The sequence below is a fragment of the Pinus tabuliformis genome, chromosome 6, assembly GCF_031772625.1.
Source record: "Pinus tabuliformis cultivar Carrire ecotype Pingquan chromosome 6, CPIR1, whole genome shotgun sequence".
NCBI lineage: Eukaryota > Viridiplantae > Streptophyta > Pinopsida > Pinales > Pinaceae > Pinus > Pinus tabuliformis.
The window spans coordinates 516,169,694-516,185,822 of record NC_142292.1 but is presented as its reverse complement, the minus strand read 5'-3'; positions in this window follow the sequence as shown (position 1 = coordinate 516,185,822).

Genomic DNA, 16,129 nt, shown 5'->3' with positions numbered 1-16,129 from the left:
TCTTCGCACCTATGGTTGGTATTGGCCCTAAAATAGTCCCAAAACCTTCGCTCTTCCTTCTTACTTCTTCGCTGCATTAGAGGCTCCTTATTCGTCCCTTTCTCGGCTTCTTTTTTGGTCCTCCATCTTCGTTGATTTCAAAGCAATGTTGCACGAAGCGGGAGCGAAGCGGAAGCGCAGAGCGCGGAAGCGTCATTTTCCAAAAATCTAGGAAGCGAAGCGTCCGCGGAAGCGTCTGCTATATATATATATATATATATATTTTTATATTTTTTTGCATTTATACTCAAAACAAACATCCCAAATACCAAATTAATTGTAGAAGACATGAAAACATGCATATTTTTGCATAAATCAAGATAGATATGGCATCCATGATTCCATTGTAGTTACTAGTATGTACAACAATCATCTATATTCTAGCTATTACAAACATACATCAAATTTTTAAGCATATTATAAAACATAAAACATTTAAGCATATTATAAAACATAAAACATAGCGCATATTATGATTTATCTAGCAAGTGAGCAACTGTCAACATTTGTCATGTCCAAAATTCAAATAATAATGTTTACAAAATATGTCACTTGGTCACCGCCAAGCCAAAAAGGTTCAAAATTCAAATTCACAAGTCTACAAGTCTAATGAGTAATCTATGACAAAAAGAAGTAGATTGTGAATATATCTACTAATCTCTCCTCCTTCCACCACGAATAGAACGTGATGGCGGGCCTCCACGTGGTGGCAATGAAGAAGATGGTCACTGTGTAAGTCGTGGCACTGGAACTGATGAAGAAGAACCCCCTGCCATTGGTGTTGAACCATGGAACCTAGAAACCAAGGGACCAGATGGGGGTGGGGGTGGTGGCATATCAAGACCCGTGTCATCATCCTAGAATCGCTCAAAAAATTCATGCAAAAAAAAAAAACATTAGTTAACAAAAAAATTAAAAACATGAATTAGAGAAATGCTTTATAAAGGAAAATTGGAAAATTCATACCACAATGGACATACCTGGATAAGAGCCTCCTCTATTTGCTCTAGTCGCAACACTCCATCCTCCAAATTGGTCTCCTCTGGATTCTTGTCCCAAGTCAACAAGTCTTTATTAGACTTTGCATCTTCACAGTAATGGGACAACAATCGCAAGTTGTAATGAACATAAACCAAGCTCTCTGCCCGATCTAAATTCAACCTGTTCCTTTTAACACTGTGGATGAAAGAATAAGAGCTCTAACACCTCTCTGCAGAAGAAGTGTTTACCACCTGTGATAGCACCCGCAATGCCAAACTCTGTAGAAGTGGAGTAGGCCCTCCATGCATGTTCCACCACTCAAGAGCAGAAAAATGCTCTCGATCTTGAATTGCATGCATGCTCCCAAATGGACCAGTGTTGCTCGTATAGTTGCTCACCTGTCTCCGTACCAATGCAGCCTCCTCATTATCAGGGATTAATCTACTCAATGCAGCCATATATTTTTCGTGAACCTCTCTATCTTGGTGTGGTTTTTTCCTGCTTCCCCCCCCAGGTGCTGGTGTTGAAAGCCATGATGGATGATAGTATTTAGGTGTCCAAACATATGCTAATGCATGCAATGGAACATTTAGCATTTCCCATCGGTTTTCCACCTCTGCACGAATATAATTGTACAAGGTGGTATCTCTAGGCTCAACAATGTCTTTAATCTGCCCCAACATGCTATCCATTTGCTCATACACCTCCCCAATTACTGGTCGATCTGAATCTGCAAACTTGATCATGTAATAAATTGGTTTGGTGAATTGCAAAACATATTTAACCTGTGACCAAAAGTAACTGTCAAGAACAGTGTCCTTGACTTCATTAGCACCATCTGTGTCAGTGTTAATTTCATCCCATGTTTCAGCACACACCAGATTAGTTAAAGCTTGTCTCACCCTCACTAGCCGCCTAAAGGTGAGGTAATAACTAGCAAATCTTGTCTTTGCAATTTTAAGCAATTGCAACTTGGAGTAAGTGCCATAGAAGTAGTTTACCCTTGTATGCCCTGTGATGAATTTAATGAGCTGCTTCCCTTTCCTGTAAACCTCAGCAATCCACCCACAATCTTTGTGTTTCACAATATCATGCATCAAAAGGTTCAATGTGTGAACCAGGCACCCAGACCAAAAGATGTGTGGATGAATACGCTCAATAATTTTTCCTGCTGCCTTACAATTTGCTGCATTATCTGTGATCACTTAAACCACATTATTCGGACCAACATCTTTGATTGATGTCAAGAGGAGATCTGCAATGTTTTGTGCAGTTGCACTGATGGAGGAGGAGTCATGACATGCAATAAATACTGCACCACTAGAAGAAACACCAAGAACATTTATCAAATGTTGGTTTCTAATATTTGTCCACCCATCTGATACAATGGATACCCCAGAATCCACCCACTCATGTGTAAAATGTGTCAAAGCTCTTTGAACCTTAGCTTTTTCTCTTTCTAATAACACTGTTCTAGCTTTCTCATAGTTGGGGGCCTTGTATCCTTTTGGGGCTTCATTGATGGCCTTTACCATGTCATGCCAATAGGGAGAGCGAAGCACATTGAATGGTACACCGCAAGCACAAAGAAAACGGACTATCTTTCCATCCACATCATCCCTCCCAGCAACATTAAGGAAATCCCCTATTGTTCTTCTACCTCCAGAGGTTGCAGAAGTACCATGAGGAGATGGGCAACTACCAAATTTAGAGGTTGAACTTGATTCAGAATGAGTTTTTTGTTTCTTGTCTTTTTGTTGTGCAGCCATCTCTATTTGGATGTATTTTGTTCTTTGTTCAGCTGAAATTTTTGGGCAAATTTGTACCCCCACAGAACCCTTTTTTTCATCACTGTCCAGCACCCCACAAAGATGCCTCCTCAGACGGGTATATGAACCACAATATGGTCTTCCTCCATGACAATCATGAGGGCACATCCATTTGTAAGATCCACCACCCTTTCCCCCATCAAGTTTGGTCACATAGTTCCACAAGGGTGTTGATGTACCTTTCCCATCTTGTGCTTCAGTGTCCCCTTCAAGTTCATCCCCTTCCTCTTCAAACCCTTCCTCCACATCATACATTGGGTCACCAAGTTCATCCCCTTCCTCTTCCCCTCTATTCCTCACCTTTGCCATCATTAAAACCAAGAGTGGAATGATACATAGAAGCCAAAAGAACACCATCTTGGAATATGGATATAGGTGGTGGACAACCTGTAAATAAAGGAGCAAGTAGAAACAATGGGAAAGAGTAGGAGAGGGAGGAGAAAAATACAATTTTTTTTTCAAAAAAACAAGGGAGTTTGGGGTTTGAACTTACCTCTTTAGCTCTTGTAGATGAAGTCCTCCAAGCTCTTGCTCCAAGCTCCTCCTCCTTCTCCTAGCTCCTCCTTCTTCACTCCTCCAAGCTCTCCTCTCTTCTCCTCTCCTTTCCTCTCTTCTCTTCTCCTCTCCTCTCTTCTCTTCTCCAACTCTCATAAACTCAAAGTGAGAAAATGAGAAGAGAATGGGGGCTTTATTCTTTTCTAAACTCACCCTAAACTAACCCTAACCTCACCCTAACCCACCCCCTCATGCTAACTTAAGTGAACTTTTTAAAAAAATTAAAAAAAAAAAACCGAGTTATATGCTGCCCGTGCGGAGTTTACTGGAAGCGCGCTTCCGGGCCTCGTGAAGCGTGCGCTTCCGGGCCTGAAGCGTTGCGCTTCCGGAGGCCCGAAGCGCCCTCTGAAGCGCGGATCCGGGCCAACGCTTCATGAATTCCAGGAATCGTTTTTAAAAAAAGGAATCGCGCTTCAGAAATTTGGAATCGCGCTTCGGGGAGAGGTTCCGGAACGCTTCCGTACGGGACGCGATTCCGGCCTCGGATCCGGGGGGGGGGGGGGGGCGATTCCTGCAACACTGTTTCAAAGTGATTAGCTTGTCGTTTGAGGGAGTGGAAAACCTCTATATATAGAGGATTGTCCCTCCTTTAGGCCAACTTGTAGGCCGACTTGCTGCCTTGAGGCCGACTTGACTTCCTTTGCTTCAATGGGTGCTTTTAATGGTGCCATTGCTTCTTTTGATGGTGTCTTTGCTAGGAGGAGACTTGACTTTGCTTGGAGGTGTCTTTTTTGACTTTCATACATAAATATACAATGTGTAACATGCCTTTAAAGTCTTCAACATTATTCTTTTGACTCTTTGACTCACCTATAGCACTTTAACATGTGCTAGACCTACTTCAATGAGCAAGAAACTCATTGACATATATTATAAAAAAATAATATTTCTTTTCTTGAATAAGTACAAATATCAAAAGCACATTTATGAAAACCAAACCTACTTACATTTCCTTCAACATAATCCACTATATAAAGGCAGCAACTCAACCTCATTTGGAGCACATTCACAAGAAGTTTGATCTACATTTGTTGGAGAGAAAAATAGAGTGCGAAGTTCTTGGAAAAAGGAGAAAAACCTTAGCGAAGGAGAAGAAACCATAGGTAAGAAGTTTGGAGACCAGTTTCTCTCTCCTTTGACTCACGTTTGAAATTCTAAAGTTGTTGGAGGGCCAAAGTTGCAGGGTTGCAGCAGGGCCGAAATTCTGACTTGAAGCTAAATTGAAGCAGTTTGACAAAAGTTGACTTATGGTGTGTGGTTCATCATCTTGGAAGGTTGACTTGGTGGACGAGGAAGGTACAAGGTCTTGGTTTGTCTCAATTTGATTTGAATATTCTAGTGGAAGAGTTTGACAGGTTTTTCCCCTCCTTAGGGGTTCTATTCCTAGCTGAGTGCCTACTTTTGGTGTCATTGACCTTCATGCTTTTGATTTGATGGTTGCTTGCTGAGAAGAAGATAAAAGAAGAACATAAAGAAAGCTAATAAGAATATAAGAATATCACAAGTGTTTTTCGATATAAGAAAATATTTATGCCTTTCAGGTTTTCTAACATGGTATTAGAGCTAAGGTAAAAGAAGAGAAAAAGGCAGCTTGAAGATCTATTGAAAGAAGGAAGGATCAAAAAGAAAGGATTCAAGACAAGATCATAAGAAGAAGGGAAGAATCAACATCTAGAAAATCTATGGCAACTTCAATGAAGACAAAGAATAAGTTAGAAGGAACCACCAACTATAGAGCATGGAAGAAAAGGATGGATCTCATCCTTGCAAAACATAAAGTATTAGAATTTGTTCAAGGGAAAGTTCAGAAACCAACAGATGATGCAGAAAAAGAAAAGTACATGTAAACTGACATCTTAGTCATGAATCTAATTGTGCATGGAGTAAAAGTCAATCTAATCCCCTACCTATCCAACATAAATACTGCACAAGGGATGTATGAAGCTCTATCCAACTATTCACGATCAAGAACATGGGACATATATCTAATATTAAGAATGAACTAAGAATAATCAAGATGACAAAAGATGATACTATATCTTCATATTTTGTGAAGATTTCCCGAATAAGGATGAGCTCCGAGCCATTGATGAATCTATACCAGAGAAAGAAGTTGTGATTCTTGCACTATTAAGTTTACCAAAATCATGAAGCACTTTTGCATCAAGTATTAGTAGTTAGAAGGACACACCATCCTTTGAACAAATGTGGAATGCTTGTAGTCAAGAAGAAGCTCACATCTCATTAGCAAATAATAAGAAGGAAGAAGATGAGGACAACACCTTCAATGCATACTTTGCTAGTCACACGAATAAGGGAGGATACAAGAGATTCAAAGGACCAAAGAAAAAGGTTGATCCATCAAAGATTGAATGCTACGGTTGTCATAAGGTGGGACATTACAAGAGTCAATGTCCTGAAAATCCAAGGAATAAAAAGAGAGAAAGAGAACATGCAACTATTGTTGATGAAGCTCCACCAAAGAAGAACAAGACTGAAGAATACAAAGTCAAAGACTTATTTTCTTAAGTCACTTAGGGATGTTATCCCTTGCATATCCTTCTACCTTACGTTTTGTAATGTTTTCTTTTATGTTTTGATTTCTAGAATTCATAGATCTAATATGTCTTGTTAGAAGTTCTTGAATTGTTTTGATAAGTTGTAGGTATCCCTCAGAAAGATTGGATTAAGAGGGAGCCTTCACCATTTTACCAAAAGATAAGTATATTGTTCTTTGTTTCCTCTTTCATGTTTGATTTCCTCCACACACCTAGATTTATTTGTATTGCATACTCATAATCTTTTCTTTGTATTTTCCTTGGTAGGAAAGCTTGAGGGAATACACAAAGGTTATGGAGGAAACTTCAAAAAAGTACTTGTATCATAAAAGTAAGCATGTTGTTGAAGAAACTCTACAAGGTTTGTTGAAGAACAACTCAAGGTATGTCTTAGACTACAATATTTGTTCTAAGATTTTCTTCATATAAAAAGGTATGATCATTCTCTTTTGAAATTTTCTTTATATATTACCAACTCTCTTATGTCTACGATTTTGAATCATAAGGATTCTTGTTAGGGTGATTAATCGCTAGATTGAATCTACCCTTATCATTCTATCTCTTGTCATTTTGTTTTGATAAAACCCTAACCTTAGGGTTCACTATAAAACCCTAACCTTTCAACGCTTAGGTTATGCTAATGATGAAACCCTATCTTCCTAGTGTTTATTGATAAAGTTTAGATCTCTTGTCGAAATCCTACTCTTAATGTTTAGGATTTTGGTCATGTTACGGTAAAACCCTAGCCTTTTAGGGTTTGTTGTTGATGTCTAGAAACCCTAGTTTTCTTAGGGTTTGGAAAATTAGGGTTTATGACAAAACACTTGTAATAGTCAATATAAAACCCTAGAAATGGATCTCTGGGTATATATGCTTATGTATAATTGAAGCCCTAGCCTGGTCAAAATTTGTTGTATATCTAATTTTCGGATTTTGATGTTTGTATATAGAGTTTACGAAAAAACCCTAGTATCACAGTGATATAAGTTTCTAGGAAATAATAATGAAACCCTAGAAATGAAATGTTGGTATGTTGATATTCATGATTTAGTTTTTGAAATGTAGGGTTTGTAACAAAACCATAGTAGTTGATATTATAAGGCATGATAATAAAACCCTAGAAGTATAATGTTTTCGATTATTGATATGATTTAGTTTTGATGATGAAATCTAGGGTTTGTGATTAAAGTTGAAACCCTAGTAAATGGTGATGCAAGAAGTCTATTGGATGAAACTCTTGATTGATTATAAAACCTAACTAGGTTTAGGTCTTAAATGTCTAAAATCTAATTTATTATGCACCTATTATAATGACAAGCTTGACTTCTTGTTGAAGGTTTACAGGTACATAGACTTCAAGATGATGAAAATGCTTACCTCATATTTGATGATAATTTGATAATGATCTGGAGCATGATGTGTTGTACTCCTATAGTAATAGGTGTCATATTTCATGATTGACTAGTTGAGCTCTGTAATATGTTCATCCTTTCCTTGCTGTAAAGTTTTCCATATTATCAAAACAATCAAAAAATTAAAAAATGAAAAGAGGATATGCCCTAAAAGAAAAAGCAAAGGGTAAAAAGAATAAAATGGTCAAAAGAAAAAATGAGAAGAAATGAACCCCAAATAAAAAGACCAAGAAAGTGTGCAAGTCCCAAATGCCCCTACTATTTCATTTTTCTACAAATAAAGCATTGTGTGCAGCTTGTGAACTTTTGCCACAATTGTTGAATGGCCAAACAGCGTAATCTTGGCTAGTTCGTGTTTGAATTTCCTGTTTTAGAGATAGAGAATAAAATCTGACCAAACTGTTTAATCTTGGCAGATAAGTAGACAGGTAGAGAAACAAAGGAGTTCAACAGTTTAATCTGAGCCCTTGGAAGTAATAAGTGTAGACTTAGGTAGGCTTACCATACAAAGAAAAGAAAAATTGATGAGGGTTTGCCAGTCTAAGTGCACCCAATAAAGAAGAAAAAAATGTTAGGCAAAGTAGGCAGGGTAGGTAGATTGCTGTTGCAGAATGAGACTTGTGATAGGTTTTGTCTCTAAAAAATGTGTTAACTTACACTTCTATCACAAAGTGCTATGGCAGACATTACTCTTGGAGCAACTCAAGCGAGGCAGATTTCATAACTAACTCCCCTTCATGCTTTTCCCCAAATCATTTGCTAATTTCCCCCCAAAGGTATTAAGATCTGCTTAATATCACTCACAAAACACTCCATCTCATTTCATAAAGTGCCTAAGTAAAACTTCATTTTACTTAGGAAATCGCACAAATATCACATAAACCCCTCTTTTTGCCCTAAGCCTAAGTTTATCACTTAGCGCTTTCATTTACATTTTCTTTCATATTAATTATTAACACTTATTATATAAATCCTTTGCAAAATCCTTATCCCGTATTATTTAAATATAATGAAAACCCAAAAAAAAAATATTAATATACCGCCCCGGTTAACTATAATCATATCACTACTTAAAACAGGGATTAATTAACCCCACATTAATTAATAACCTAGCCTCGAACCAATAGAAACACGCCCGAAACCATTAAAAGGTGGTTTATCATGCCGAGCCCGCGCGTTAAAACTCCTCCATATGCAGGACCCGTCCACCATTAGATCTCCACCTGTTCATCCGACGGCCTATAACCATTTCGCTGCCCCCTCCATCGCCGAGCTTTAACTCCCGGGGAACCGACGATATTGCCCCCGTACCACTACCACGCTCACTTCGTCGCTATGCTCACTCCCTCCCCACCTGAAACCGCCCAAGCCCAAAAGCGGTGCGGGCAAAACAGCTTACCACCCTCCCGCTGACCCTTTACTGACGTCATCAGCTGACATCCTCCGGCCTTTGCTGATGTCACCGCCATGTCATCTGTCCCGTACATCATGCTGACTTCATCCATCCTTCGAACCAAAATTTCCCGCCAAACTTCATCTTTGTCGAATAAAGGGAAAAAGGGTCATTTTTGCTATGGTTTTGTTTGCGAACAGCGCTCCGGGTATGATATCTGCCGAGGTCGCATTTCCAGTGTTTCAACCGCCTCCCGACCAGAAAAGCTCCAGCAATGAGCTCGCAGCCTCAGCCAAACTGCCATTTACAGTTTTTCTTCCCTTTTAAACACAGTTGAAAGCAAACAGAGAGACTTTCGTGCTCACAGAAGAAGGAAATAGAGATATACAGGGATATTTTGGGCTAAGCACCGGACCTATATGAACAAAGAAAACAGGGTACACAACAAGTCAAAGAGTATCAGAGGAGCATTAAAGAGTATCAGTGCAGAAGTAAAGGCAAATCAAATCAGAATTAAAGAGTATCGAAGCCGACTACGTGAAGCAGATCATAATTTAAAAGCACAGTTAAGACAGGCAGTCGGCGCAGAGTTATTGCAAAAGACAGCTGCAGGCCGAACCCTAAAGGCCTGCCTCCAACACAACATCAGTTCTCTTTCTCGAGCCGCTTCTACGTTACTTGTAAACTAATTTAGATTAAGATATAGATATTATCTCACAGCTTTTATGAGATATCTATTGTACATATTTTGTTGTATAATTACCCCCTTGATCAGAGTTTTGAACAGGTTGGGTGTGTGTAGATTTCCTTAGACTTTGCTGTAATATTGAACCTTTGGAATAAAAGGCTGTTAGAATCAACTGTTGTTTGACCTACTGGATGAAGAATTGAAGCAGAGGACTTGTCACAAAATTCTTGAATCAACCTCCGGATCAATAAGTCCCTTATATCTTATGTTTTACAGTTTTCTGAGTTTTTATATCATCTGTGTTTCATAATCTGAATGATAAAGGAAAAGATTAATTAAGAATTTGCTTGGCTGCACTCTGTTTTCAGTCTTTATTATTCTCTGTGTTTTTTTCAGAATTAGCATAAACAGTGAATTCTTAATTGCTCCTGTTTCCTGATTCTCATGTTGAGTATTTGCTAAGGAATTCTTAAATGTTCCTTATCAGTGATCATCCATTTTCCCTCTTTCAATATGTTGAACAATGTTGCACGAAGCGGGAGCGAAGCGGAAGCGCAGAGCGCGGAAGCGTCATTTTCCAAAAATCTAGGAAGCGAAGCGTCCGCGGAAGCGTCTGCTATATATATATATTTTTTTATATTTTTTTGCATTTATACTCAAAACAAACATCCCAAATACCAAATTAATTGTAGAAGACATGAAAACATGCATATTTTTGCATAAATCAAGATAGATATGGCATCCATGATTCCATTGTAGTTACTAGTATGTACAACAATCATCTATATTCTAGCTATTACAAACATACATCAAATTTTTAAGCATATTATAAAACATAAAACATTTAAGCATATTATAAAACATAAAACATAGCGCATATTATGATTTATCTAGCAAGTGAGCAACTGTCAACATTTGTCATGTCCAAAATTCAAATAATAATGTTTACAAAATATGTCACTTGGTCACCGCCAAGCCAAAAAGGTTCAAAATTCAAATTCACAAGTCTACAAGTCTAATGAGTAATCTATGACAAAAAGAAGTAGATTGTGAATATATCTACTAATCTCTCCTCCTTCCACCACGAATAGAACGTGATGGCGGGCCTCCACGTGGTGGCAATGAAGAAGATGGTCCCTGTGTAAGTCGTGGCACTGGAACTGATGAAGAAGAACCCCCTGCCGTTGGTGTTGAACCATGGAACCTAGAAACCAAGGGACCAGATGGGGGTGGGGGTGGTGGCATATCAAGACCCGTGTCATCATCCTAGAATCGCTCAAAAAATTCATGCAAAAAAAAAAAACACTAGTTAACAAAAAAATTAAAAACATGAATTAGAGAAATGCTTTATAAGGGAAAATTGGAAAATTCATACCACAATGGACATACCTGGATAAGAGCCTCCTCTATTTGCTCTAGTCGCAACACTCCATCCTCCAAATTGGTCTCCTCTGGATTCTTGTCCCAAGTCAACAAGTCTTTATTAGACTTTGCATCTTCACAGTAATGGGACAACAATCGCAAGTTGTAATGAACATAAACCAAGCTCTCTGCCCGGTCTAAATTCAACCTGTTCCTTTTAACACTGTGGATGAAAGAATAAGAGCTCCAACACCTCTCTGCAGAAGAAGTGTTTACCACCTGTGATAGCACCCGCAATGCCAAACTCTGTAGAAGTGGAGTAGGCCCTCCATGCATGTTCCACCACTCAAGAGCAGAAAAATGCTCTCGATCTTGAATTGCATGCATGCTCCCAAATGGACCAGTGTTGCTCGTATAGTTGCTCACCTGTCTCCGTACCAATGCAGCCTCCTCATTATCAGGGATTAATCTACTCAATGCAGCCATATATTTTTCGTGAACCTCTCTATCTTGGTGTGGTTTTTTCCTGCTTCCCCCCCCAGGTGCTGGTGTTGAAAGCCATGATGGATGATAGTATTTAGGTGTCAAAACATATGCTAATGCATGCAATGGAACATTTAGCATTTCCCATCGGTTTTCCACCTCTGCACGAATATAATTGTACAAGGTGGTATCTCTAGGCTCAACAATGTCTTTAATCTGCCCCAACATGCTATCCATTTGCTCATACACCTCCCCAATTACTGGTCGATCTGAATCTGCAAACTTGATCATGTAATAAATTGGTTTGGTGAATTGCAAAACATATTTAACCTGTGACCAAAAGTAACTGTCAAGAACAGTGTCCTTGACTTCATTAGCACCATCTGTGTCAGTGTTAATTTCATCCCATGTTTCAGCACACACCAAATTAGTTAAAGCTTGTCTCACCCTCACTAGCCGCCTAAAGGTGAGGTAATAACTAGCAAATCTTGTCTTTGCAATTTTAAGCAATTGCAACTTGGAGTAAGTGCCATAGAAGTAGTTTACCCTTGTATGCCCTGTGATGAATTTAATGAGCTGCTTCCCTTTCCTGTAAACCTCAGCAATCCACCCACAATCTTTGTGTTTCACAATATCATGCATCAAAAGGTTCAATGTGTGAACCAGGCACCCAGACCAAAAGATGTGTGGATGAGTACGCTCAATAATTTTTCCTGCTGCCTTACAATTTGCTGCATTATCTGTGATCACTTGAACCACATTATTCGGACCAACATCTTTGATTGATGTCAAGAGGAGATCTGCAATGTTTTGTGCAGTTGCACTGATGGAGGAGGAGTCATGACATGCAATAAATACTGCACCACTAGAAGAAACACCAAGAACATTTATCAAATGTTGGTTTCTAATATTTGTCCACCCATCTGATACAATGGATACCCCAGAATCCACCCACTCATGTGTAAAACGTGTCAAAGCTCTTTGAACCTTAGCTTTTTCTCTTTCTAATAACACTGTTCTAGCTTTCTCATAGTTGGGGGCCTTGTATCCTTTTGGGGCTTCATTGATGGCCTTTACCATGTCATGCCAATAGGGAGAGCGAAGCACATTGAATGGTACACCGCAAGCACAAAGAAAACGGACTATCTTTCCATCCACATCATCCCTCCCAGCAACATTAAAGAAATCCCCTATTGTTCTTCTACCTCCAGAGGTTGCAGAAGTACCATGAGGAGATGGGCAACTACCAAATTTAGAGGTTGAACTTGATTCAGAATGAGTTTTTTGTTTCTTGTCTTTTTGTTGTGCAGCCATCTCTATTTGGATGTATTTTGTTCTTTGTTCAGCTGAAATTTTTGGGCAAATTTGTACCCCCACAGAACCCTTTTTTTCATCACTGTCCAGCACCCCACAAAGATGCCTCCTCAGACGGGTATATGAACCACAATATGGTCTTCCTCCATGACAATCATGAGGGCACATCCATTTGTAAGATCCACCACCCTTTCCCCCATCAAGTTTGGTCACATAGTTCCACAAGGGTGTTGATGTACCTTTCCCATCTTGTGCTTCAGTGTCCCCTTCAAGTTCATCCCCTTCCTCTTCAAACCCTTCCTCCTCATCATACATTGGGTCACCAAGTTCATCCCCTTCCTCTTCCCCTCTATTCCTCACCTTTGCCATCATTAAAACCAAGAGTGGAATGATACATAGAAGCCAAAAGAACACCATCTTGGAATATGGATATAGGTGGTGGACAACCTGTAAATAAAGGAGCAAGTAGAAACAATGGGAAAGAGTAGGAGAGGGAGGAGAAAAATACAATTTTTTTTTCAAAAAAACAAGGGAGTTTGGGGTTTGAACTTACCTCTTTAGCTCTTGTAGATGAAGTCCTCCAAGCTCTTGCTCCAAGCTCCTCCTCCTTCTCCTAGCTCCTCCTTCTTCACTCCTCCAAGCTCTCCTCTCTTCTCCTCTCCTTTCCTCTCTTCTCTTCTCCTCTCCTCTCTTCTCTTCTCCAACTCTCATAAACTCAAAGTGAGAAAATGAGAAGAGAATGGGGGCTTTATTCTTTTCTAAACTCACCCTAAACTAACCCTAACCTCACCCTAACCCACCCCCTCATGCTAACTTAAGTGAACTTTTTAAAAAAATTAAAAAAAAAAACCGAGTTATATGCTGCCCGCGCGGAGTTTACTGGAAGCGCGCTTCCGGGCCTCGTGAAGCGTGCGCTTCCGGGCCTGAAGCGTTGCGCTTCCGGAGGCCCGAAGCGCCCTCCGAAGCGCGGATCCGGGCCAACGCTTCATGAATTCCAGGAATCGTTTTTAAAAAAAGGAATCGCGCTTCAGAAATTTGGAATCGCGCTTCGGGGAGAGGTTCCGGAACGCTTCCGTACGGGACGCGATTCCGGCCTCGGATCCGGGGGGGGGGGCGATTCCTGCAACACTGATGTTGAAGGATTCTTAATTGCCCTTCACCCATTTGAGCCCATTCCATCTGATTCCAGCCTTTATTTGTTCCTTGTTTGACTACCTTGCTCTGTGATGCCATCCTCTGTTAGAAACCAAATCCAGAAAACCATCTCCTTTGACTCCACCATGCCCAATGGACTGAACTCCTCAGTTTTACCTCTCTGTTCTATTGAATCTCACCACCCAAACTCAAAACAAAACCATTGAACTTCATAACTAGCCTAACACCTTTAAAAACAAAGCTAAATCATAAAAAGAGAGCCCTCTCTGGATGCAGATTGGCTAAAATCTGTATCTAAAATATTGGTCTGTGGTTACCTCGGCCGTATTCCCTTTCTTGCAACTTTGGGAACAACCTGAGTGATAACATCATTGGCGACTCCACTGGGGACCTGAATAATTGTTTGTTACTGTTGTTTATTTCACAAGCTACAGACAGAGCCTGAAGTTAACCAGGTAGCCTTTGAAACTGCTTTTGCTTTGCAATTATAGAAGTAAATGAATGCTGCTTCAGTCTATCTCCGGTCTAGTTTATGTAGTGAACAGTTGGTTCCAAATACTTGATCAGTTCCTCTTTTCAATAAAATCTTTAGGAAAGTTCAAAAACTCCTACATCAAAAACTCCTAGAAGAGACTGTTAAAGTTGTATTGTTAAATTATTTCAAGAAAAAACCAAAAAAAACCAAAAAACCAAAAACATATCTAGAAACTGGCTTTAAAAAAGATTCATTACACCAGATCAAATCCTGATCCTAATCCCCCACCTGTGTTTGAAAATCCTAATCTGATATCTAGGATTCGTAGAAGCCAAGACAGCCAAGAATATTCTGCTAGTCCACACCTTAACAAAAATCTGCAGAACCCCATTCAATCTGAGCTTACCTCTGAAAAAACACCAAAACTTTCTGTGATTACTGCAGCTTCTCCAAGTTCATCATCGGCACTTCAAACCACTCTTTTCACTCCCCCATCCACAATCCACATTTCCATTATTATCCCTACTCTTCTAGTTGTTACATCCATCTCTACAACCATGGCAAATCGATATACTCCCCTAAACTTACCTTCTAATCCAGGTGCTATGCCTCAAGATTATCAAAGTAAAATCACCTATTTTGACAGTACTGGCACTTACACAACTCAACCACATACCAAGAAGATGACTAACTATTTTGAAAACTATGAGATTGATGATGATGATGTCAGAATGAAAGTATTTGTTCAAAGTTTAACTGGAGATGTTAGAACCTGGTTTAGAGCTCTCCCCGCAAACAATATTAATGACCCACAAGCTCTTTATCAGACCTTCTTGAACAGATGGGAAAAGAAGAGGCACATAAGAAACTGTCCAAGATTATTGTGCCAGATTTAATAATATTTACAACACTATTCCTCAGAATCTCAGACCTCCCCCAGATTTGGCCTTGATCAAATTTCCTTATGCATTTGACCCTAATATGGCATACCAACATAGGGAAAGAGCTCCTCGAAACTTAGAAGAAATGCAGAGCATAGCTGTCAGTGTTGAAGCCAATCTGATATCTAAACGATCTAGACCTAGAGCTGAAAGAAGAACACCTTTCAAAGAAGAACTTTCTGCCTTTGAACAGAAATTAGATGCAATCATCAAAGGAATGGACAGACTTCGAGATAGAGTGGAGACAATTGTGAGAAAATCCCCTTGGGATGGTCAACCAAGCAATACTGGGAGAAATTCAAATTTCAGGAAAAATCAAAATCCTAACACTGGACAGACAGGGGCTGACCAAAATATTAGGCCTCCATTTCAAGAAAATTATGCTCAAGCCTCAACTTTTGATGAACCAACAGAAGACACTCAAATTAATCTGATGGGACTCAACAATGAACAAAAAGTTTTCTTGACCCAAGAGGATCAAGAAGTTCACATTGTGAAACAATTCCAAACTTAGTCAGGTGAATCATTTGACTTTAGGGAGGGATATGATACAGCCATTTATGAAGTCCACAAACAACACAATCTGAGGAGCAGAAGAATAGATGTCCCTGAAATTAGCAAACAGGAAAATACCAAGCAGCATAACAAAGGTAAAATCAGTAACCTCCCTGTACATATTCTTTCTAAAACAGGCCCTAACCCTGATAATCCAGTTATTGAAGATGTGTCAGACAACCAGCGACCTAACAGACAACCTTCCATTGCTATTCCTGCCAAAGGAAAAGAAGAAGAGCCTCTAGAACTTAACTTGGAAAAAATTGCAGCCCATAATCCTACGCCTGAAGAAGATAAAAACGCAGAAAATTCAGCTGTCCAAATTACAAAAACTCAGACCGAGAAACCTTTCAATTTTGAGACAGAAGTAGGCAAACTAAAGATAGCTA